General features: G+C 42.6%; 1 protein-coding gene across 1 annotated transcript in view; it reads left to right on the forward strand.

The window, feature by feature from the left end:
- Window positions 1-16,292, forward strand: part of anapc2 (anaphase promoting complex subunit 2) — a 109,847-nt gene extending 93,555 nt beyond the window's left edge. Inside the window, exon 14 of the mRNA XM_060841265.1 lies at window positions 15,077-16,292. The gene's annotated coding sequence lies outside the window, so the exon portion shown is untranslated. The remainder of the gene's footprint in view (window positions 1-15,076) is intronic.
- The last annotated feature ends 3,218 nt before the right edge of the window (window positions 16,293-19,510 follow it).

Raw genomic sequence — 19,510 nt, forward strand, 5'->3', positions numbered from 1 at the left:
TGCCACTCTTCCTACCAGACTGGACAAGCAGGAGGCTGGAAGAACACAGCAAGCCAGGCAGCATCAGGAGGTGGAGACGTCAGTGCTTCTTCGGGATTGGGGTGGGAGTAAGGGGAGCCTCAGAGAAGGGAGGAGATGGTGGGGAGGGGGTGAAGTGGTGAGGTAGTGATAGGTGAACACAGGTGAACCTGGTTGGTCAATGGGAGGAATGACTCCAGTAGTGCACCGTGCATCCAGGCTGAACTGGAGTAGTTCATCGATATCGCCAAAAACTTCCAACCCGCCCTCAAATTCATGTGGTCCACCTTGGACACCTCCCTCCCCTTTCTTGACCTCACCAGTATTCAACCAGAATACTTGTTTGACTAAAGGATAGTGGTAGGAGGTTCCTGCACTGACTGTCTGCCCCAGCTAGCGGTCACCCATCTATTTCTACAGCTTTTTATGATGCTTCATATAGCACCAAGGGAGTGAATGGGCTAACACAAACTAGTATCTAACTAGCACCAATTAATCAGAAAATATGCTCCTTTTCTCCCCGTGACATCAGCAAGAATGGATAGTTTCCAACTCCTGAAAGGAATGTGCCCAAATCAAAACCAGGCCTGAGAGCCCCCGCATTCAATTTTAAATTCTCCCTGGTACAGGCTCCTCCTGAAAGGAAGGTGCCTAAACTAGGCCCCAAGAACCCTAGTGCTCGATTTTAAATCTTCCCCGGTACAGGCTCCTGCTACTGACTCCCCTTTTTGTCCTGCACTCTAACTCCCCTTCTCACCACCACTCTTCTTCCTCTCCCTTCAGTTCTTTTTAACCTTTGTCCTTATTTCTATCCACCTCCCCTTATTCTACTTACTGTCTTTCCTCATCTCCTCCTTTCTCCCCATCCACTCTGCTACCCATTCCCTTCTCATCCACTTCCCCTGCCCTGTTTCTTTCTTTCTCAGCTGTTGCTCCTCTTAATTTGTATTTATTCTGACACTACCTCACCCCTACCATCCTCCCCCTATTTACATCCCTTCTCACCTCAACCTATCTCCAGTCACTGCCTTCACTTTGTACCTCCTCCTCCAGCCTTGTGTTTATTAAATGCCTCTATTGTCTAAACCAGTTTGACTTGAAATAGGGCCAGATTCTGGCTGTCATGTAAAAGATCATTGACAGTGGCACTTAAAGCAAAAACAAGAAAGTGCTGAGGTTAATTAAGTTCAACACACGTGTGTTGAACTGTAGATTAGTGTTAATTCCAACCTATTGCAATTAAAAAATGTACAGAAAGCTTTTGAATGCGCTTATTTTCAAATGAAATGCGTAATGTTCATCAACTTAAAGCAGTCAAAAATGTAAAAGCATTTAGTATGAGTTTGAGTTAAAGAAAAATAAACAGGAAGGGAATCTTTTGTTCTCTGAGCCATCAGAGAGAACAACAAGGAAACCACCGATAACAAAAGTTGACAGCCAAATATTTTGGATCAATCAGAAGAGAAAAGGCAGAATCATTGAAGATGGGAGGATCACTTACTGCAGTAAACAGGTTAGATTGAATGTACGAGCCGTACCAACAGCTGAAAATCTGGCCCAGAGCCAAGGGGGACGCACCAACAGCTGCAGCAAGATAATTCTTTATCTGAGACCTAAAAGCCAGAGCAGAAACATCAAGAAACACAGTGTGTGCCGCTGTGTACAGACTGAGACTCTTAATTCCAAATACGACGGACAAAGGCTGAGGTAAATAAATGCATTAAATCCTAGTTTAAAGGAGACTAACAGCAGTGTGTTTAATTCTAATTGTAAATATGTGACAGAGATGTATCTTAACGTCAGTATAAATGCGTGTGTAATAGCAGTTTAACACCAGTGTGACAGCATTGTGTTTAATCAGAGTGAAAGTAAGTGTGACAGCAGTGTGTTTAACCCCAGTGTAATGGAGTGTGACGCTGCGTGTTTAATCTGTGTCAAGAGTATGCCAGCAGTTGTGTTTAATTCAGGTATTAAGGGAATGTGATAGTGGTGCATTTTAACCTCTCCAGATGTGATACATAAAACAGAAGTTACTGGACAAATTCAGCAGATCAGGCAGCATCTGTGGAGAGAAAACAGAGTTAACTTTTTGAGTTCAGTGGCTCTTCTTCAGAACTCACTTTTTATTGATTTCCATCTCATCTCTTTGCTGTAGTTACAACCTTCTGTGACGTTGTTTATCTCTGAGTTCCTTTGAGACTCATTCTCCAATGAGAACTAATTTGTCTATTATTGGATCTCAGTGGAATTCAGTTTGTTCAGTGCAAATTCACTTTGACCAGTGTAAGGGGATTCATAGAATCATCCAAGTACTATGGTTCATAAGGCCATTCAGCCCATCATACCTGCTCTTGCATTTCAAACATGTACGATTAACAAGTACCAATTTCCTGCTTTCTCCCCATATCCTTGCACATTATTTCTATTCAAATAATCATCCGCTGCCCCTCTTAAATGCTTCATTTTGTACACTCCTTACCCCAACCACTTGCTGAGTGAAATGATTTTTCTCACATCACCCTTGTTTCTTTTGCACATCACTTTTAAGTCTCCTTCTTGTTCCTTTCACGAATGGGAGCAGCTTCTCCCTATCTACTATATCCAGAATGTTCATGAGTTTGAAAACCTCTATCAAATCCCCTTTCATCCTCCTTCACTCCAGGAAGAACTGTCCCAACTTCATCAATCTAGTCTCACAGACGTTTCTCACTGTTAGACCAGTAACTGTGCTAGTTTCCATCTGGTGGTGTTTGCAGGTAACTGGGATATTGTAGCCACCCTGTGGCCAAGGCAGAATGCTTCAAAGGTTTGAGTAGATTTTCCAAAACTATCTTCGAAACTCTGAGGTTCTGTATTCAACATTTGTCTCTCCAAGAAAGCAGGCAGGGAATCTAAATGATGTAAAAGGTAAAAACAATGGCTGCAGATGCATGAGGTGACCAAGCATGTGGATGAGGGTAGAGCAGTGGATGTAGTGTACATGGATTTTAGTAAGGCATTTGATAAGGTTCCCCATGGTAGGCTTATGCGGAAAGTCAGAAGGCATGGGATAGAGGGAAATTTGGCCAGTTGGATAGAAAACTGGCTAACCGGTCGAAGTCGGAGAGTGGTGGTAGATGGTAAATATTCAGCCTGGAGCCCAGTTACAAGTGGAGTTCCGCAGGGATCAGTTCTGGGTCCTCTGCTGTTTGTAATTTTTATTAATGACTTGGATGAGGGAGTCGAAGGGTGGGTCAGTAAATTTGCAGATGATACGAAGATTGGTGGAGTTGTGGACAGTGAGGAGGGCTGTTGTCGGCTGCAAAGGGACTTCGATATGATGCAGAGCTGGGCTGAGGAGTGGACGATGGAGTTCAACCCTGCCAAGTGTGAGGTTGTCCATTTTGGAAGAACAAATAAGAATGCGGAATACAGGGTTAACGGTAGGGTTCTTAGTCAGGTGGAGGAACAGAGGGATCTTGGGGTCTATGTACATCGATCTTTGAAAGTTGCCACTCAGGTGGATAGAGCTTGTAAGAAGGCCTATGGTGTATTAGCGTTCATTAGCAGAGGGATTGAATTCAAGAGTCGTGAAGTGATGTTGCAGCTGTACAGGACTTTGGTTAGGCCACATTTGGAGTACTGTGTGCAGTTCTGGTCACCTCACTTTAGGAGAGATGTGGAAGCTTTGGTGAGGGTGCAGAGAAGATTTACCAGGATGTTGCCTGGAATGGAGAATAGGTCGTACGAGGATAGGTTGAGAGTTCTCGGCCTTTTCTCGTTGGAACGGCGAAGGATGAGGGGTGACTTGATAGAGGTTTATAAGATGATCAGAGGAATAGATAGAGTAGACAGTCAGAAACTTTTTCCCCGGGTACAACAGAGTGTTACAAGGGGACATAAATTTAAGGTGAAGGGTGGAAGGTATAGGGGAGATGTCAGGGGTGGGTTCTTTACCCAGAGAGTGGTGGGGGCATGGAATGCGCTGCCCGTGGGAGTGGTAGAGTCAGAATCATTGGCGACCTTTAAGCGGCAATTGGATAGGTACATGGATGGGTGCTTAATCTAGGATAGATGTTCGGCACAACATCGTGGGCCGAAGGGCCTGTTCTGTGCTGTATTGTTCTATGTTCCATGTTCTATGCTGGAAACCAGATTCTGGATTAGTGGTGCTGGAAGAGCACAGCAGTTCAGGCAGCATCCAAAGTGCAGCGAAATCGACGTTTCGGGCAAAAGCCCTTCATCAGGAATAAAGGCAGTGAACCTGAAGCGTGAAGAGATAAGCTAGAATCCTCTAGCTTCTCTCTCCACGCTTCAGGCTCACTGCCATTATTCCTGACGAAGGGCTTTTGCCCGAAACATCGATGATGCTGCCTGAACTGCTGTGCTCTTCCAGCACCACTAATCCAGAATCTAAATGATGTGTTTGGTTGTATGATGCACAGATTAACAGGCTTGTGACTAGCTGGCCTTTCCTTGTCCATCATTTTTAGATGCTGACGTTTTCTGCTTTGTTAATATTGTGGTATCTACATTACATATGATCATTTTTGTACCTTACCATTCTTCATGATTTGATGTGGAACCTGTGTTCACAGGCTATTCCACAGTCTTGACACAGAATCTCCTTCCAAGTCTTAATTACTTTTATTTTAGTCAGAGCTCTCTGAAGTAACTGCATTTAGTTTGGGGGACACAACCTGAGGAACATTCATTGTCTCTGGCATAAGGGCATCTTAGGCTCACCCAAATGACATGACTTAAGACCATGAGACAATAAGAAATAGGAGCAGGTGTAGGCGACTGGGCCCCTGGAGCCTGCTCAGCCAGTCAGAAGGGGCAAAACTGATGTGACCTTCATGTCCAATTCCTGCATTTTTCCCATAAATCAAGAACCTCTGCGTCTCAATCTTAAACATACAGAGGGACTCTACCCCACAGCTCTCTGTGCCAAGGAGTTCCAAGGAGACTCAGCCCTCTGAGAGGAGAAATTCCATATCATCACAGTATTAAATTGGTGCTCCTTTATTCTGAGACGATGCCCTCTGCTCCTGGACTCTCCAATGAAGGGAAGCATCCTCTCAGCATTTATCCTGTCAGGCCCATTAAGAATCCTGTTTGTTTCAAAGAGGTTCACTTGTCAGAATAGTTTTCTAGGGGCCTTAGGTTCACCAAAACCTTTGTGTTACCTTTTATATATTTAAAGAAAGCTTTTAAAATGATTAATTTACGAGGAGACAGTGTATATATAAGCAACATTTTGTATTTTCTTGCCTTTTAGTCATTAGGAGTGATACATTTAAAAGATTATGAATTTTATCAGGTTAATAAAGTATTCTACTGCAGGATTTCCAAACAAGAGGAGATAATCTTAAACTTGAATACATTGTGTCTATTGAGTTATACATTCCATTTTGTATTGAGCAAGCAATGTTCCTCCAGAGCTACGTGGCTGGACACACAATGACGCATTAGCTTTCACCTCTGGAACCCGTGCAGAAAAACTAATTTGACAGAATGTTGTGAGCAAATCTGCAATCTGTGTCTGGCAGCAGTTATGGAACACTTGGTTCCATGTTTTGCTATGTGGCAACATTCAATTATCATCGAATCCCTATACTGTGGAAACAGCCTTTTAGCCCATCAAGTCTACTGACCTTCCAAAGAACATCCCACCCAGACCCACAGCTCCTACGCTACAACTTTCCCATGGCTAATCCACCTAGCTTGCATGTCCTTGGACACTATGGGCAATTTAGCATGACCAATTCACCTACATCTTTGGACTGTGGGAGGAAACTGTAGAACCAGAAGGGAACCCACACAGACATGGGAAGAATGTGTGAACTCCACACAGACAGACCCCCGAGGATGGAAATGAATCCTGGTCCCTGGCACTGTGAGGCAGCAGTGCTAACCATTGACTCACCATGTCTCCCAGCAGTAGAAGAAGGGCCTATTACAATATTTTCAAAGTCACTTAGGACAGTTCAGGGACTACTGGAGTTCAAAGGAGACAGGCCTTCTTGAGGCATAGTGCTAGTGTCCATGACCCTGGACTGGGAGGGAGGGGGTGGCGGTCTGGGTTCGAATCCCTCCTGGTCCAGACATTTTTAGTAATATTTCTGAGTAGGTTGATTAGAAGAATAGGTTCAAAGGAGACAGACACATACTTTGATAACTGTCCTTACATGGAGGATGTAGAATAGACACCATGTCAGAAGCACTGATTTGTAACTGACCTGCAGCAACTGAACTAAATGGATTCTCTGTAGGTGAAAGTGAGTTCAGTCCCAAAAGCAGTTAGATGTCTTAAGGCTGGTAGAACTCCGGTCACGTTATAGTACTTCAAAGGGAGCTAGGTGTTGTTCAAACTGAGGAAATGTCTTGGAAGTTGTTACAGTTTACAAGAAACTGGGTGACAATCATTGGTCAGTACAACTGAGGTTGAAAAGATATGAGCAATATCTCTGTGATGACTGAATTAGGATGGAGTTCTGGTAAAAGCACAAGGGAAAAAAACCAGCTTGGTGAGCGATCTTTGGTAAAAAGCTCAAGTCATGCCTGCAAATAAATACTGAAGTGCAGTTTTCAGAGTTCAGGCCAGCATGGACCCAGGAGAGGGGGGGCAGCATGGACCCAGGAGAGGAGGGGCAGCATGGACCCAGGAGAAGAGCGGCAGCATGGACCCAGGAGAGGAGGGATAAGTGCAGTCACAGCTGTTTGAGGAAATTTCAAGGCTGGGTTGATAAAAGTGAAGAATTGCAATCTGTTGTGAAGTTTTTAATGAGATTTGATGACTATCATGGAGGAGGAGGAGTTTCAGAAGAATGTGATTAAGAACTCCGTGGGGTCTGCTATTTTTATGTGCTGTAGGGTGTTTTTGATGTGTTAATTCTAGATGTTAGAATTATGCTGTACGTGGCATTGTAAACTGTATTACTGTTCTAACTTGTATAATAAACTTTTCTTGTTTGTTTAAAAATCTTGTGGTTTTATTGCTGCAAGTCCCTTCTGATCTCACCTTTTTGCATTCTTTTTAATTTGAAGGTTACTGCTCTTTAACCAGATTATAACAAAGTTAGTGATCTGGCCTGGGGTGTCTCCTCTGGAGGTAGGGGTGATGGTGTGAACCTTCTCACCTCCACCAGGATTAAGCCCAGGGTGGAAAAGCCTATGGTCCAACTTCCAGATTTTATTGAATTCATATATCATCATCTGCTGTGGTGGAATTTGAACCCATAGTCCATTAAGCATTGTAGTCTAGTGACATTAGCACCACCTCTTTGAGCTTGGTCTGACTTCCAAAGCCTCTGCCAATTCAGACTATTAATTGAATAATTAATGATCACTTTAGGGGTGCCCACCACAAGTCTGAACACAGCAGCAGGTGGACCGATCAATAGGCATGGCCGGTAAATCTGTGTTCCGTGTTTGTGATCTCCTCAGAGGATGGGGGCCTCATTTGTAGGAGGATGTGGGTTTTGTTGGCTGGGTCAGCCAATAAGGGGTAAGCCATTCAGGACTGAGATGAGGAAGAATTTCTTCACTCTGAGATTTAATCGCCTGTGGAATTCTCTCCCACAGAAAGGTGTTGGGGCCAGTTCATTAGATATATTCAAGGGGGAGGTGGACGTGGCCCTTGTGGCTCAAGGGGAATGGGGAAGGGGCAGGAATGAGGATAACTGAGATTGTATGATCAGCCATGATTGTAGTGAACGGTGGCGCAGACTCAACGGCCCGAATGGCCAACTCCTAGACTTGTTTTCAATGTTTCCATGTTTATTGTCCAACTCTAGTTACCCTTAGGAAGGTGGCGGTGAAGCCTCTTTATTGAACTACTGCAGTCTTACCAGTGTAGGTCCATCCAAAACCCTGGTAGCGAGGGAGTTCCAAGATTTTAATCTGCAATAGTAAAGGAATTGTGATATATTTTCAATTCAGGATGTGGAATGGTCTGAAGGAAAACTTGCAAATGGTGATGTTCTCAAGTTTCTGATGCCCTTGTTGTTATAAATGATAGTGATCATGGGGTTTAAAAGTTGCTAAGGAAAATTTGTGCAGTGATCTTGTAGATAGTACTATTGCATGGTGATGGAAGGAATGGATGTGGTCCCAATCAAGTGGGCTGTTTTGTTCGGATGGTGTCAAGCCTCTGAGTGTTGTTGGAACTGCACCCATCCAAGTAAGTGGGGAATATTCCATCACACTCCTGACTTGTGCCTTGTAGATGGTGGAAAGCTTTGGGGACTTGAGAGGCGAGTTACTTACTGTAGAATTCTTAGCCTCTGTATTTATGTGACGAGTTCCGTTTCTGGTCAGTGATAACCACCAGCATGTTGACAGGGGGAATCTCAGTACTGGTGATGCCTTAAATGTCAAAGAACAAAGAAAATTACAACTGAGGAACAGGGCCATTGGCTCTCCAAGCCTGTGGTGATCCACATCCTCTATCTAAACCTGTCGCCTGCTTTCTAAAGATCTGTATCCCTCTGCTCCCTACCGGTTCATGTATCTGTCTGGATACATCTTAAATGATGCTATTGTTCCCACCTCTACCACTTCTACTGGCAATGTGTTCCAGACACCCACCACCCTCTGTGTAAAGAGCTTTCCACATATATCTCCCTTAAACTTTTCCACACCCACCTTGAACTCGTGAACCCTAGGAATTGGGAAAAAGCTTCTTGCTATCCGTCCTGTCTATACCTCCTATGATTTTGTAGGCTTTAATCAGGTTCCCCCTCAACCTCCATCTTTCTAATGAAAATAATCCGTATCTACTCAACTTCTCTTCATAGCTACCACTCTGCATACCAGACAATGTCCTGGTGAACCTCCTCTGCACCCTCTCCAAAGCATCTACATCCTTTTGGTAATGTGGCAACCAGAACTGTATGCAGTATTCCAAATGTAGTCGATACTAAGTCCTAGTCAACTGTAACATGACTTGCCAACTTTTGTATTCAATACCCTTTCTGATGAAGGAAAGCATGCCGTATGCCTTCTTGACCACTTTATTGTCCTGTATTGCCAATTTCAGGGAACAATGGACCTGAATACCCAGATCTGTCCATACAACCATTTTCCTCGGGGTTTTTCCATTTACCGCATAGTTCACTTTTGAATTGGATTTTGCAAAATGCATCACCTTGCAATTGCCTGGATTGAACTCCATTTGCCATTTCTCTGCCCAACTCTCCGATCTATCTATATTCTGCTGCATTCTCTTACTATCTGCTACTCCACCAACCTTTGTGTCTTCTGTAAACTTGCTAATCAGGCCACCTATACCTTCTTCCAGCTCATTTATGTAAATCACAAACTGTGGTCCCAACACAGATTCATATGGAACACCACTGGTCATAGTTCTCTATTTTGAGAAATTCCCTTCCACTACTACTCTCTCTCTCCTGTTATCCAGCCAGTTCTCTATCATCTAGCTAGTACAACCTGGACCCCATGTGACTTTCTTCACTTTCTCCATCAGCCTACTATGAGGAACCTTATCAAATGCCTTACTGAAGTCCATGTATATGACATCTACAGTTCTTCCCTCATCAATCAACTTTGTCACTTCCTCAAAGAATTGTATTAAGTTAGTAAGATATGACCGTCCCTGCACAAAACCATGTTGCCTATCACAGATAAACCCATTTTCTTCCAAATAGGTATATATCCTCAGTATCTTCTCCAGCAGCTTCCCTACCACTGACGTCAGACTCACAGGTCTGTAATTATCTGGATTATCCCTGCTATCCTTCTTAAACAAGGGGGCAATATTAGCAATTCTCCAGTCCTCCAGGACCTCCCCAGTGTTCAAGGATACTGCAAATATATTGTTATTTAGAAATGCCAGTGTTGGACTGGGGTGCACAAAGTTGAAAATCACACAACACCATGTTTTAGTCCAACAAGTTTATTTGGAAGCACAATAAATAGGGGGTGGTGTGGCACTGTTTGTCAAGGACAGTATCACTGTTGCAGAAAGGATGTTTGAGGACTTGTCTATTGAGGTAGTATGGGAAGAGATTAGAAACCGGAAAGGAAAGGTTACCCTGTTGGGCGTCCAAATAATTCCAGAGATTTAGAGGAAAGGATAACAAGATGATTCTCGATAGAAGTGAGAGTGACAGAGTAAGTTGTTATGGGAAACTAACTTTCCAAATATTGACTGGGAATACTGTAGTTCAAGTACTTTAGATGGGTCAGAATGTGTGCAGGAGGGTTTCCTGACTCAGTATGTAGACAGGCCAACAAGGGGTGAGGCCACATTGGATTTGCTACTGGGTAATGAACCTGGCCAGGTGTTAGACTTGGAGGTAGGTAAGCACTTTATTGGTAGTGACCATAATTCAGTTATGTTTACTTTAGTGATGGAAAGGGATAGGTATATACCACAGGACAAAAGTTATAGCTGGTGGAAAAGCAATTATGATGCGATTGGGAAGATTTAGGATGCATAGGATGGGGAAGGAAACAGCAGGGGATGGGCACAATTGAAATATGGAGCTTATTCAAGGAAAAGCCACCGTGTCTTTAAGTATGTACCAGTCAGGTAAGGAGGAAGTTGTCGAGCGCAGGAGTCATGGTTTACTAAGGAAGTTGAATCTCTTATCAAGAGGAATAAGGCGGCTTATGTTAGGATGAGATGTGATGGCTCAGTTAGGGCACTTGAGAGTTACATGTTAGCCAGGGAAGACCTAAAGAGAGAGCTCAGAAGAGCCATGAGGGATAATGAGAAGTTGTTGGTGGATAGGATTAAGGAAAACCCTAAGGCTTTCTACAGGTATATCAGGAATAAAAGAATGACCAGAGGAAGATTAGGGCCAATCGAGCATAGTAATAGGAAGTTGTGCATGGAGTTAGAGGAGATGGGGGAAGTGCTAAATGAATACTTTGTCTGTCTTTTTCTAGTGTAAATACTATGTGGTTGAGGAGAATTCTGAGATACAGAGTACTAGACTAGATGGGATTGACGTGCATAAGGAGGTGTTAGCAATTCTGAAAAGTGTAAAAATAGATAAGTCCCCTGGGCCTGATGGCATTTATCTTAGGACTGTCTGGGAAACCAGGGAGGATATTGTTGAGCCTTTGGCTTTGATCTCTATGTTGTCATTGTCTACTGGAATAGTGCCAGAAGACTGGAGGATAGCAAATGTTGTTCCCCTGTTCAAGAAGGGGAGTAGGGACAACCCTGGTAATTCTAGAGTGTGAGCCTTACTATGGTTCTGTGTAAAGTGTTGGAAAGGGTTATAAGCAATAGGATTTATAATCATCTGGAGAGGAATAAGTTGATTAGGGATATTCAACATGGTTTTGTGAAGGGTAAGTCGTGCCTCACAAACCTTATTGAGTTTTTTGAGAAGGTGACCATACAAGTGGATGAGGATAACTCGGTTGATGTGGTGTATGTGGATTTCAGTAAGGCATTTCATAAGGTTCCTCACGGTAGGCTATTGCACAAAATACGGAGGCATGGGATTGAGGGTGATCTAGCAATTTGGATCAGAAATTAGCTAACTGAAAGAAGACACATGACGGTGGTTGATGGGAAATATTTATCCTGGAGTTCAGTTACTAGTGGGGTACCACAAGGATCTGTTTTAGGTCCACTGTTTGTCATTTTTATAAATGACTTGGATGAGGGCATAGAAGGATGGTTGAGTAACTTTGCAGAAGATACTAAAGTTGGTAGAGTTGTGGATAGTGACGAAGAATGTTGTAGGTTACAAAGAGAGATAGATAAGCTGCAGAGCTGAGGGGCGGCAAATTGAGTTTAATGTGGAAAAGTGTGAGGTGATTCTCTTTGGAAGGAGTAACAGGAATACAGAGTACTGGGCTAATGGTCAGATTCTTGGTAGTTTAGATTAGATTAGACTTACAGTGTGGAAACAGGCCCTTCGGCCCAACAAGTCCACACCGACCCGTACCCCTTACCTAACACTACGGGGAATTTAGCATGGCCAATTCACCTGACCCGCACATCTTTGGACTGTGGGAGGAAACTGCAAACTCCACACAGTCAGTCGCCTGAGGCGGGAATTGAACCCAGGTCCCTGGCGCTGTGAGGCAGCAGTGCTAACCACTGTGCCACCGTGCTGCCCTATATGTAGCTGAGCAGAGAGATCTCGGTGTCCAGGTACACAGATCCTTGAAAGTTGATCAGGTTGTTAAGAAGGCATACGGTGTGTTAGCTTTTATTGGTAGAGGGATTGAGTTTCAGAACCATGAGATTCATGCTGCAGCTGTACAAAACTCTGGTGCAGCTGCATTTGGAGTATTGCGTACAGTTCTGGTCGCCGTATTATGGGAAGAATCTGGAAGCTTTGGAAAGGGTTCAGAGGAGATTTACTAGGATGTTGCCTGTAATGGAGGGAATGTCTTATGAGGAAAGGCTGAGGGACTTGAGGCTGTTTTCATTAGAGAGAAGACGGTTGAGAGGTGACTTAATTGAGACATATAAGATAATCAGAGGGTTAGATAGGTTGGACAGTGAAAGCTTTTTTCGTGGGATGGTGATGGCTAGTATGAGTGGACATAACTTTAAATTGAGGGGTGATAGATATAGGACAGATGTCAAAGGTGGTTTCTTTACTAAGAGTAGTAGGGGCATGGAATACCCTGCCTGCAACAGTAGTAAACTTGCCAACGTTAAGGGCATTTAAATGGTCATTGGATAGACATATGGATGAAAATGGAATAGTGTAGGTTAGATGGGCTTCAGATTGTTTCAACAGGTCAGCGCAGCATCGAGGGCCGAAGGGCCTGGACTGCACTGTAACATTCTATGACCCCCTTTACCCTCTTAATTCCTCATTTTCAGATTGGTCCTACTTTCCTGATATTCTTCCAAAGTTTTATCTGTTTTCAGTCGCCTAGACCTATTTGGTATGTGACAATTAGTAAGAGGTTTCCTTGCTCATGTTTGACCTGAGATTTCATGGTGTTTGCTGTCATTGTTAAGGATTCCCAGGATAATATACTTACAACTTTTACCACTGTGGTGGGAGAGCATACCCAGTGATTGTGATATTGTTATCTGGAACATTATTTAAGGTGTGATTCTGTGAGTATGACTAGGTCAGGCTGTACCTTGACTTGCCTATATAAAAAAAGCTCTCAATTTTGGCACTTGTTCTGAGGTGTTAGTAAGGAGGATCCTGCTATGTTTATTATTGTCACTTCCAGTGCCTAGATCAATGCCGAGTGGTCCATCTGGTTTCAGTCCTTTTAGACAATGGAGTGGTTTGTTATTTGAAAGGGCAGTCAAGAGTCGACCACATAGATGTAGATTTAGAGTCAATTGAAAGTCAGATTTTACCATCAATTCTGTCATCAGCTATGGTGGAATTCCTATGTGGATCCCCAGAGGGTTATTTGGACCTCTCAGTTACTATTCAGTGGCAATATCATTGCACAATTCTCTCCCTTCTAAAAACATCAATAATGTCATAGAGATTTACATCACAAGAAAGGCCCTTCTGCCCATCGCATCCTTGCCAGTCAAAAACAGCCACCTAACTGTTCTAATCTGGTTTTCCAGCACTTGGTCCATAGCCTCATAGCCTTGGCATCGCAAGTGCATATGAACTACTTATTTAAATACTTATAGGCAATGAGTTCCAGATTCCCACCACTCTGGTGAAAAAAGCTTTTCCTCACATCTCCTCTAAACCTCTTGTTCTTTACCTTAAGTCTATATCCGCTGGTCATTGATCCCACTATCAACGGGAAAAATGTCTTCCTGTGACCTTATCTATGCCCCTCATAATTTTATACGTATCTGAATTTCCTCTGTAAGGAAAGCAACTCCAGCCTGTCCAATCTCTACTCCAAAGTTGAACTCTCCAGTCCAGGCAACATTCTGGTAAATCTCCTCTGCACCTTCTCCATTGCTATCACATTCCCCCTAGAATGTAGATTCCAGAACTGCAATGATACCCTAGCTGTGGCCTAAACAGTGTTTTATAGTTTTAGTACACCCCTCATTAAAGTCTATGCCTTGGCTAATTACGTAAGTGTCTCATATGCTTTCTTATCCACCTGTTCTGATACTTTAAGGGACTGATGTACATGCACTCCAAGGTCCCTCTGATCCTTTGTGCTTCCCAGGGTTTACCTTTCACAATGCTTTTCCTTATTTGTCCTGCCCAGGTGGATCACCTGACATTTATCCAGACTGAATTCCATCTGACATTGGCAAGGATCAATGTGATTATCGGTGGTGCGAATTGCAGATTCTGGAACTATTACCAAATAATACCAATATTCTAGTGCTGTCTCTAATTTTCACCTTACTATTTATTGAATTATCTGGTGGGTTGGTGTGGGGTTTCTGTGTACTTGTGCTCAAATTGTACACTTGCTCTTTTTAAACAAATTCACAATATTGTTTTGTAAAATAATATAGTCTTTCTTCTCGATGTGGTACTTTTAAGAATTATACCATTTGTATTCAGATGGTGTTAAAGAAATGGATGACCTTCCACAGAATCAAACAGCACAGAAGGAGGCCAGCAGCCCATTATAGTAGTGTCAACTCATTTAGTATATTTTATTGAGAAAGAATACAATTACAATCGGTCTATGCACATTTTATGGTGTGGGAAAGACCTTCCAAAAGCAATAATGCTGAGAAATCTTGATCCAGACAACACTCAGATCCTCTATTCCCCGCATCAGTGAAGCAGGTGAAAGTACAGTCAATTCTGCTATAACGCATATTTCTTCAACACAAGTTGGCTTTAGCACAATTGAAGAATTTAGACTGTTATTTGTAGAACACAAATGTTCCTTACTTGTACTGGCTATAACGTGATTCCAGCCCATTAGTTTGAATGGCCTGGCTATTGTGCGATTTTCTTGTAATGCGAGATCACTCGAGAATAGAACTATTGCATTATAACAGAACCGATTGTACTGTGTATGATTGTGTGCACGAGCTGTGGCAGCATTGTATTAACTGTTCAATAACATGTGAATGAGTCAGTATAAATTACATAACTAACTGACATACATTAAGTAATAGAGTAGCACAGTCATTTCTTCCACTCATTTTGTCTCTGTTTTAATACAGGCTGACTTACTTGGTCAAAGACCACTTGCAGCACAGAAGAGGGAAAGCTGCCAGTCTGAAGCAAGAGCTGAAAGACAACTTTGTGCGTACCTGTCCCCCCTGCACCACCTGATATGGAAACTCAGCACAAGTTGATTGGTTGTAATTCTGACCTTGAAGCACAGGCACATGCCCTGAATCAACTGCCCCCAAACACAGATGATCAATGTAAGAGCACTCAGCACATCAGCCTCCTCTCAGGAGCAGCATTTAAACCAGTGACAAGTTGGTTCTCAGTATGTTGCAAGCCTGTGTGTCAGGAACATTATCCTCACAGAAAACTGGTCATCCTTCTCTGCATTGTGCTTTTTCTCATCTTGGGCCTCATCCTGTTACTGTGGAATTATTATTGCATTATTGTCCAGCATCTCTGCGATGATTCCGTGGATAATATCACGCCACATCTAACAAAGCACCCAGCTGAAGAACATGCTGTCATCCTCAATCAAAACGCTGTGATTTTGATTTAGCTGTCTAGTCGAGTTACACTTGAAAATGAAATTTGCGCTTTGCTTTATTTGTTCTTGGGAAATGGACAGCTCTGGCATTAATAATTGATTTTATGTATAGATTGGGTTAGGACAGGAGCTTCCTTTCCTAGGAAGCCAAATGTTTTTCATTTCAAGCCACCTACTTTCATGTAAGTTCTCTTTCAAATGAAATACTTACATTGATATAATGCCTTATACAACTTGCTGATCTTGCTCTGGGCAGAAAACAGCCAGTGAGGATAAGGGGTTCCACAGGGATCAGTGCTGGGAATGCAGCTGTGTACAATATATATTATTCCCTGGAGAAATGAATCAAATCAAATCAAATTTGAGGATGACACACAAGTAGGTGGAAAGGCATGTTTGAGAGGTATGCAAACAGTTTACGGAGAGAGAACAGAACAAAATATTATTTAAATGGAGAAAATCCTCATAAATATGCAACACAAAGGGGCTTGGGGGGAACTTGTCCCCAGAACAAAGTTTATGGAGAAAGACAGGAAAATGGAGTCGAGGATTATCAGATCAGCCATGATCTCTTTAAATGGCTGAATGCCCTCCCTCTGCTTGTATTCCTTCCAGTCTTATGGTCATAAAATGAATGATCAAAACTAATATATATTCACCAAACAGCAACTTGGGTTAATAAAGTAACTTTAACTTAGCTGAAAATGTGTTGCTGGTTAAAGCACAGCAGGTCAGGCAGCATCCAAGGAATAGGAAATTCGACGTTTCGGGCATAAGCCCTTCATCAGGATGAAGGGCTTATGCCCGAAACGTCGAATTTCCTATTCCTTGGATGCTGCCTGACCTGCTGTGCTTTAACCAGCAACACATTTTCAACTCTGATCTCCAGCACCTGCAGACCTCATTTTTTACCCGAGAATTTCAAGATTTTACTAAGTTAAAGTTAACGGAATTCTATTCTGACCTTGATTAAATCCTCGCTATCGTTAAAGAGAAAAGATTTTATCTCTAGGATATTTTAATCCAATCATTCATTGTGATTCCCCTGAATGCTGAGGAACTAATTTAAAAAAATGGAATGTGAAAAGCTAATGGAAATGGTGTCTCACTGCTGCCACAGTGTGGTCAGCATGGTCCCATTACTGTGGTTCTGTTCATTGAGCTGGGAATTTGTGTTGCAGACGTTTTGTCCCCTGTCTAGGTGACATCCTCAGTGCTTGGGAGCCTCCTGTGAAGCGCTTCTGTGATCTTTCCTCCAGCATTTATAGTGGTTTGTCTCTGCCGCTTCCGGTTGTCAGTTCCAGCTGGCCGCTGCAGTGGTTGGTATATTGGGTCCAGGTCGATGTGTTTGTTGATAGAATCTGTGGATGAGTGCCATGCCTCTAGGAATTCCCTGGCTGTTCTCTGTTCGGCTTGTCCTATAATAGTAGTGTTGTCCCGGTCGAATTCATGTTGCTTGTCATCTGCGTGTGTGGCTTCTAGGGATAGCTGGTCGTGTCGTTTTTGTGGCTAGTTGGTGTTCATGAATGCGGATCATTAGCTGTCTTCCTGTTTGTCCTATGTAGTGTTTTGTGCAGTCCTTGCATGGGATTTTGTACACTACAGTGGTTTTTTCTCATGCTGGGTATCGGGTCCTTCGTTCTGGTGAGTCATTGTTTGAGGGTGGCTGTTGGTTTGTGTGCTGTTATGAGTCCTAGTGGCCTAAGGGAAAGACAACAGAACGAGGACATGCCGCAACCCAAAGGACTAGCCACACTACCATACATCAGGAGCATTTCCGAACTGACAGCCAGACTACTGCGACCACTACCTGGAGCTGAAATATACCCCAAAGTTACCTGAAATTTCTGCCTAATAGTGCTTCACATGTAAGTGTAATTAGACCAATAACAGGAGATTGCCTGCACATAGAATCAAAGCTTTGTCAATCTCTTAATTTCAAAATAATAATTCATAAATTTACAGTTCACATGTTCTTGAGGATGAAGCCATCTTAGCCTTTGCTCAAGTATGTTAGAATCTTCATCTTCAAACATACAGCCTTCCTATCCTGCTGTGCTTGATGATTTTCTGATGAAATGGAGATTTCATTGTACGGTTTGGTCTGAAATACAAACTCATGGGTGATGTTTGTCATCCTGTTTCATCCAGAGAAAAGTCAAAAAAAAAATGGATGCTGGAAGAATAAAATTCTTTGGTGTTTTTGATGAAACAGTAACACGAGGCTGTTGGTTGGAAGGTTTGATATGATCCCACATTAGAAAATGGAAAAAACAGAAGAATGTTAACACAGATCCACAACTGTCACCTGATCTCCCACTTTTCCACTTTGAGTCATCCAAACAAGGAAGTGATTTCTTCTCATGGGAAGGTCAATCAGAAGCCTGATGTGGGGAGAATTATCCATCCACTATATGATCCACTCCTGAAACAGTGAAAAACATGTCTTTGTATTGCAAACTGGACTGCCACTGAATGGCACATGCAGTGATTTCCAATTCAGCTGTCAAAGACGGATGTGTTTACCTTGTGTCAGCTCGAAGAGTTGACTGTGCAGCTATATGGGCAGCATAGTGGCTCAGTGGTTAGTACTGCTGCCATACAGTATTAGGGACCTGGGTTCAATCCCAGCCTCGAGTTACGGTGTGGAGTTTGCACATTTTCCCTGTGTCTGCATAGGTTCCTGTCAGGTGCTCTGGTTTCCTCCCATGGGTTAGGTGGATTGGCCATGATAAATTGCTCATAGTGTCCAGGGATGTGCAGGCCAGGTGGACTAGCCATAGGAAATGCAGGGTTACAGGAAAGGATAGGATCTGGGTGGGAAGCTTTTTAGAGGGATGGTCTAGACTTTATAGGCCAAATGGCCTTTTTTCCACGCTGTAAGGATTCTATAATTATATGTAGAATGGGCACATAAAAGTAATAATAAATAAACATTACTAAAATTGAAACTAGCTCCACAGAACATATGTGGTTCTTAAAATGTTTCCTCTAATAATTATATTAGTTTGTTATTATTCTTCTGACCTCTGAAAGCAGTGCTTGCATTGGACCACTGTCTGAGTGCATTGTTATTAACACTTCACTTCCTAGCTAAAACCATTAAGCTCATATCCACCTCCTCATACTCCAAACAAGCCATTCTTCAGGATTTCCTCTGCCCCTAATTCTACTTGATCTTCCAGCCTTGAAATGAGACTCTAATATGCCAATACATCAGTGTTCTGGATTGTCTGTGGGTCAGCACATAATAAATTAAAATTTGCCAGAGCATGGGATGGATTGGTAGTGAGCCTAAGGCCTGAGTATCGTCTAAAAATGAGTAAGATGGTGGAATGTTTAAAATTTATTCAGTATATGTGGTGGCCCAGAATATGTTAATTTGGTCACTTATGTTATTGGTGCTAAAGTAATTTGAAGAACTTAAGAGGGCAATATAATTGATATAGCATAATGAGATAAGAGCTTTAAATGGCAAAATGCATTTTGGTGCTCCATGTTGTTATTCTGACATTACTTATACTATCATGTAGTGATATTATAGAAAGTAGATGTCAATGCTAAAAGACGTGTTTTGAGATTTTCTATCCTGCTCTTATATTGGAATGGTGAAGTAAAGTGTCCACGGGTATTGATATTGGATTATGACAATGTCTTAATAAAGAACTGATTCTACATTATTACAACTGTGTCTGAGTTTTTTCCTGGTATCTAAAGTAAAAGAAAATTGAAGAAAGCAGTTACATATTAGCTATGAGCCTCCCCTGGACTTGGTGGTGTCCACCAGTCAAATCTTTACCTGCTGTAGGTGTGGGGATAAACAGTTTACTATGATGTTCCTCCAGATATAGGGATTGCACTGAACTGTTGCTAGTGATGAAACCAAGATGGTCATGTGTGCACCGCCTCAGAGTGAGCATGACCCCTTCCTAACTTT

This window comes from Hemiscyllium ocellatum, chromosome 21 (genome assembly GCF_020745735.1).
Source record: "Hemiscyllium ocellatum isolate sHemOce1 chromosome 21, sHemOce1.pat.X.cur, whole genome shotgun sequence".
Lineage (NCBI taxonomy): Eukaryota > Metazoa > Chordata > Chondrichthyes > Orectolobiformes > Hemiscylliidae > Hemiscyllium > Hemiscyllium ocellatum.